This window comes from Vicia villosa, linkage group LG3 (genome assembly GCF_029867415.1).
Source record: "Vicia villosa cultivar HV-30 ecotype Madison, WI linkage group LG3, Vvil1.0, whole genome shotgun sequence".
Taxonomy (NCBI): Eukaryota; Viridiplantae; Streptophyta; class Magnoliopsida; order Fabales; family Fabaceae; genus Vicia; species Vicia villosa.
In genome coordinates this window covers 178856694-178863909 of record NC_081182.1, presented here as the reverse complement: position 1 = coordinate 178863909, position 7216 = coordinate 178856694, and positions in this window count along the sequence as shown.

Here is a 7216-nt window from a genome sequence, read left to right as displayed (position 1 = left end):
GGAAATCAGTTTCTAACCTCATGAGTTCTTCGTCGTCGTCTGATATCCACCCATGCATTGGTTTTCTTCCACCCCTCATTGTCGCCATTTCTTGCGTCTGGCCGTAGTGATGTCAGGATTTTCTAACGAGAGGAAGGAAAACGAGAGCAATGATAAAGTGAACAGTCAGAAATATTTTGTTTAACAACTCTGCACGCTTCATTTTCCCTAGACATGTTCAATAAATGACACATATCTCAATCACTCAAAACTGTTACCCATGATCCACCGTGTAACCAAAGCAATTACTACACCATTTTGAAACAATGCTTTGTAGTGTAACATAAAAAATGCATTTAAGTTATCTTTAACTTCAAACATACATGCATATAAGATTTCTTTTGTTGCTTTACCGATACCATGCAGTGTTTCTTATTTCAGTTATTCTTTGATTTTTTTAATTGCTTGCTGTTTACTCTTTTTCCCACGTTTTAGAAAACAAAGTTTCAATATTTTTTATTTATATTCTGCCTTTTTTTAGAATCCACTTTTTTAGGACCAATCAATATATTTTATCAATTCAACCTTATTAAAGAGAAATATTAATTACATATACAAATTTTGCCCTCTTTTATATATATATATATATATATATATATATATATATATATATATATATATATATATATATATATATATATATATATATATATATATATATATATATATAGTTTCACAATATTCCCAATACATTTCATTTATATTCAAAGGTTAGAATAGTTTTTTTTTCAATCTCTACATCTTTGGTCTAAGAATTGAGAGGTTTTTTTTTTCATGAATACTTTTTACGAACATTCATCTTCAAAAGTTTTTATATATTTTAATTGTACTTTTCAAAATTTATAAGTTACACACTACAAATTGTTTTCCAATATATTTCATTAATAATATTTCTTTTATTTTCCAGCACCTATGGAAAAAAAATGATGGTGGAGAAGCAAGCGATCCCCATCCCAATCGTTTAGGTTACAATGTAGAATTTCATTGGAAAAAAAAATCACAAAATGCTATAAAAAAGGAAAAAATTGCATGGTGATTTTTCATTTAGAATTTTTGTGTTTTATTCTTAATTTTTTTATATATCTATATTTTATGTAACCACAACTAACAATACATATATTGTTGTAGAATATTCCAGTTGACATTGTTAGAAAGGGATTCCGTGCTGATCATTCAAACTTAACATTGATGGACTTCGATGATTTGCAACCTCTTGATTGTCAAGTTCTTAAGAGGAAAACTCACACAGTGAGATGTATCTTGGAAAGGGTTGGTACGAGTATGGAGCTTCAAGAAATTTAAGTGTTGGCGATGTCTTGCTTTTTCATTATTTTTCTTATTCTGAGATGCTTTACGTTAAGCATGTAAAAAAGGACAAAGTGAAGTATGTAATAAGTGATGACTCTGATTAAGTTTTCTTTTTTTGTAACGCTTTTTAATGTTTGTTTTGTCATCATTTCAAGTTGATTATAATAAATCACCAAAATATCAAATTTATATACATACGCCGTGAATCATTTTTTTATGTTGGCCCTATATTTTTTATAAATGCTTCTTAAAATATTTCATTGACACGACCCGTGCGAACGCACGGGTCCTTTACTAGTAATTAATAATAAATAAATTTGAAGTTATATTGAATTTTAAAAAAATATGGGTCTTACTAATTAGTGCCCACAGAAGAATTAGAATTTTTGACGGTCTAAATTTTGGCAGCCATTTTTACAACCAATTTATGGTCTTTAGATGAATCAAATAATAATTTCTTGTAATAATTGATAAAATAAAATGTATTAAGAAGGAAACTAATTGTTCTAAAATAAATCATACAATTGAAAATAAAATAAAAAATCAAATAATGAAATATTTCAGAAACTAATTATTAATAAGGTATACGTAAGTAGTTTTTATTAGTAATGGATAATTTATCTGAAATAATATTAAAAAACTAATTAGTCAAAAATCAAAAACAACTTTTAATTAGTTAAAAAATATTTAAATAAATGAAAAATAATAAGATTGATACAATTAAACTAAATATAATATAATAAATTATAGCTGCAAAGAGTGGTAAGAACAACAATAATACTGTAAAAAAAAAACAGTGTAAAAAAGTATAGAACAAAATATTAAAATTAATGTATTAAATGAATAAGAACATACTACAAAAGTGAGAAAAATATATTAGTTGCAAAAAAATATTGAAAAGAAAACACTTGAATTTTATTTGAGTGATATAGACATTTTGTATCGGGAAAAAAATAAATGGATAATGCTTACAGATAAATGTTAATAATTGTTAGAAATAAAATATGAAACAATAGTGTTTTATTCGGGATCTGGCGATGAGAAAGGCGAACACGGTGATGTAGATCGTGAGTCCTGTTCCGGCTAGTGGTGTCCAACCGGTTCATCTTTTTCTTTTTCTGTTTCTAGGTATCAAGAGTCTTTCCATTTCTTCCCATTCATCTTTGGTTTAAACTTCTGGTTTTAGGATCAGGGACCTTGGTGGAGGAGTAGTTTTTGGGCTTTAGGTGCCTGGATCTGCCTTATTCGCTTTCTGAGTTTTAGCATGTTGTGTTCCTGCGCTTTTTGATAGTTGTTCAGTGTTCAGTGTGTGTTGCGAGCTAAGTTTCCTTTGTTGTCTTCCGGTTTTCTGTTCGGGTCACCTTAAAGCTCGGATGAGGGGAGTTGTTCAACACAGGGGGAGGATTCGGTGGAGGTGACGAGAAGAGCTTTTAGATACTGGGTTTCATTGTGGGATACATTTTTAGTTAGCAGGAACCACTTTGGATCTGGCTCAGGGGAGGTTTCTTCATTTTACATCTTAGAGTTCCCAGATTCTTCCAAGGCAAAGGATTTATACGGTCTATTCGGATGCATTGGAAAAATGGTGGGAGTCTCGATTGCCCCAAGAAGAAATAAGGTGGGAAAACGGTTTGGTTTCGCGAGGTTAAAGATGCGAGGTTGTTGGCAATATCCTTGGACAATGTTCAAATAGGGGGAGGGAAATACACGCGAATGAGCCTAGGTTTGACCGTAAGGTATTGATGGCTAAAAGGATGGCAGGAGGATGGAGGGGTCACGCGGAAAGAGCGGAGAGAGCATGGAACACGGTCGGATTGAATAGAAGTGTTCACTTCGAGGAGCGCAGGAATCCGATTAGGAATTGGAATAGGTCGTTCGAGGAGGTCGTGAATAACAAGTGCAAAGAGGTAGAGATGAATTATGGGAGCCAACTGAGTTATTCATCATCTAAGGCAGACAAGGATAGGCTTCGAAAGGCTTATATGGGGAAGGTGAATATCCTAGGTTTTACGTATGATATGCAAACTAAGCTGGAGATGGAGGAATACTACAATGTCAAGGTTACCCCGTTAGGTGATTCGTTATGTCTTTTGGAAAAGTATGAATGTGGAGTGATCGACAATTTCGTTAATGAAGGGGAAGTTTGGTGGAGCAATTGCTTTGAGAAAGTTTCCAAATGGGAGGAAGGTGTGGTTGATGTTGAAAAATCGGTGTGGATTAGGATTTTTGGGGTGCCTGCTCAAGCTTGGAAGGCTGACTTTTTTGTTCAGTTAGCTAATTTGTTGGGTAAGTTTGTTTGTTTAGATGAAGTCATGGTTTCTGTTTACGATATGACGTAGCTAAGATGAGAATTTTGGTGCACATCAACTTCAAACTGCAGGAGAGTTTGATGGTCACGATAGATGATAAGGATTTTAAGTTAGTGATTAGGAAGGAATTTAGTAGTCAGCATTCGGTTAACGTATACTCATAATCCAAATTTTCTGGTTCAGTGTCGTTTGATTCGGTGGCTAACACGACAAAATTCTTAACTGAGTCGGAAGACGAAATATAAGTTTTGTCTAGTATAGGCGAAGCAGCGGTACAAGGCGAAGGGGTGTCTCGTCATATGGCTGTTAGTGGTGAGGCATGAAAGAAAGTGTTATCTCCTGAGAGGATTGAGAAGGGTGAGCACCAATTCTCGGAGGAATCAGTTTCTTCACTGGGTCAGATAAAGCAGAATAGCATGACGTTTCCGGTGGGGGATGTTGTTCCTGTGAACAAAGTCGATTTGTTGGACGGTTTGGCTGCGGTTTCATGTTCCTTTGTTCTAGATAGCATTGGTGGCAATTCGGAGTTATTGGAAGATTCGAAGAATATTGCAGAAAGGGGAGCGGTTAATGCCAGTGCTCGGTGGAAAGTGGAAACGCTATCTGTTGCAATATTCCGTCGAATGCGGGAATTCTTAGTTCTTTCGACAAAGCTGTAACAGTGGTAAAGGAGGGTAAGAAACGTCGGAACAAGAATTTAATTTACAAGAATTTGTCGGATTTTGGCGGCTCCCTGAGGGTTTTCAATCCTCTGATGATGCTAAACAAGATAGAATCGAGCTTTAACTCAAAGAGTGCTTAAATTAAAGAGGTGAGGTTCAGAGACTTACCTCTGAAAATGGAGGTCGTGAGGGTGATGGAGAACACCTGGACTTGAATGAATGATCTCAATAGCTTCCTTGAGACTCAATGATGCTAAATGAATGCTTATTGGAGCTTGAATCCTCCTGAATTGCTCTGTGGACCTCCCTCGATTTGAGCTTCAAGTAGACATGGAGGTTGTTGAATTTGGAGTTACAGACGAGCTGCAGCCATCTGGTTAGCTTCACTATGACCTGAGGAGTGTGCCTGGATGATTGGCTTGGCTTGAAACCTCCTGAATTACTCTATGGACCTCCAACTGCAACAGCTCCAAGTGAGAGGTGAAGATGATGATTCTTCACTTACAGAAGTGTTTCAGAGGTCTGGATCACCTCTAAATGACTTCCCTAATGTGTTTGAATACTTAATTCCAAAGGAAGAGCTTTGGTTTGAAGAATCTGAGTCTTCTTGCCAAAGAACCTTTGAAAACCTTAAGTATGAAGAAAGAAGAGAGAAAGCAAGAATTTTGTTGCTTTGGTGTGCTTTCTGAACGAGAAAGAGGCCTCTATTTATAGGCAATTGGTTCAGAGCAATTGATCATAGTAAGCTTGCTTAGTGTAGTGAGTTTGGTTTCTTAGCCATGAAGGAATTCAAAGAATATTCCAAGTGCAATGATGAGCTCTTTGATACCACTCCCTAGCCATCGGTTTTGCTTGATCTTAGGGGACCAAATGGCTGCAGAAATGAGCTCCAATTGGTTGGGAGAAGATTCCTTTGATGAATCACCAATTTGTCATAAATTCAAAAATGCAATCATTACATAATCACATGCCTTTGTTTTTGGGAATCTTCTCTAATCCTTATGCAATGATGGAAATTGATGTATGGTATGGTTTCAGATGCATTAGAGGTCGTGTAGCATCACTTAGTGAAGCAAAATGCACAAAATTGCAAAGTTTCAAATTGTACATGACCTATAATTTTACTTCATGAGGCCAACTTTGAACAAGCATAACTCCTAGCTCAAATTGAATTTGGAGAAGGTTGAACACAATTTGGAAAGCCCTAAACATCTACTTCAAATCATTAGTTTGGAGTTTCTTCAGAATCCTTTGGCAAATTTGTGAAAAATGAGGCCAAAGTTGGAAGAAAACTAGGTTAAAACACTTAGAAAAATTTCTAAGTATTTATGACCTAAAACTCCAAAATTTCCAAAACTCTTAAATGATTGATCTTTTGAAAAAAGTTCCTTTGTAAGATGTTGTTTTATTTTGCAAGATCTACAACTTTCATGTTGGAAGTTTTTTGAGTTGTGTAGGTGAAATTTTGAGTTCTCACCATGCCTTAAAAAACCCTAATTCCCGACTTTTTGCTCCTTGATGAATTTCTTTGAATTTCTTTGGTCAAATGACTTTAATATCCATATATTGATGATATTGATCCTTGAAAGTCATGGTTTGACCAAAAATCTCAAAAGTCAATGGTGATCCTGTACAGTTGACTTTTTCCTGGTAAGGTGAGATTTTGGACTTTTGTGTAGAATCAAGATCTTCTCCTCAAATGAATGATGTAAATGGATTATATTGAGGTAGTAGAGACTCTTGAATCATGTCTTGAGTTTTGGATCCATGCCCTGATTAAAAGTCAACTATCTTGGTGAATTAGGTCAAAAACCCTAATTGTCGACCAGAGGACAATGATGACTGTAGACTTTGAGCTGGGGTGTAATGTCCAGTGGATCTTGTCATATGAGTTATTTGAATATGATTGATGTCTTTGAATGGTTCCCTGGGGCTTTTTAGGGTTTCCCAAAGGTGATCCCTGATTTTAGTCCTTGATAGGCTCCAAACCCTAGTCTGTTGATCTGAGTAATTCTGTACTTAGATGACTGGGTGTCTAATCAATCATAGGTGAAATAATGAAGCTTTTGAGTCTTATGATTGTATTAGAGACTAATCCCTCTATTGATTGATCCTTTGCCTGAGTTTTCTTGTCTTTGAACACCCTCGATTGAATGCCAGACTGCCCTGGGTACTTACTTTGACTTGATGAAAATCCTGAAGATATGTCATCTCAGGGGGGTCAAAAATTAGGGTATGACAATGGGTCATGCATCTTTGAACAACATGAGATTGAAGAGGACGTTATGACCTAGTAGAAAGGCTTGATGGGGAATAAAGATAGTAACATTCAACACATACATGTGGTGGACATGAGAGAGGGTAACCAACTCAACATGCTGCAAAGGGAAGAATTGACTGCAATAGTGACTAAAAAAGAGATTGTTGTGGCATTAAAGGATATAGGGGATCTCAAGGCACTTGGGCTTCATGGTTTTAGGGAAAAATTTTAAAGCTAGCTAGGAGATTGTGAAGGAAGATGTTATTGCTGCAGTGATGGACTTCTTTGTACATGGAAAAATATGCAAGGATTTAACTGTACTGTAGTGTCTCTTATTCCCAAGTCAGCCACAATAAAGAATATCAAAGTTTTCAAACCAATCTCAGTTTGTACTACAGTCTACAAGATCATCTCCAATGTGTTAATTGCCATACTGAGTAAGGCACTTGGTTGTATTATAGACAATTGTCAAGCTGCCTTTGTGCCAGGACAGCAAATACACAACCACATCTTATTGGCCTATGAACTGATCAAGGGGTATAACAGGAAAACTGGCACACAAAGGTGTATGATGCAGCTTCCCCTACAAAAGGCATATGATATGGTGGATTGGTTTTCATTGCAAAGCATTCTATTGG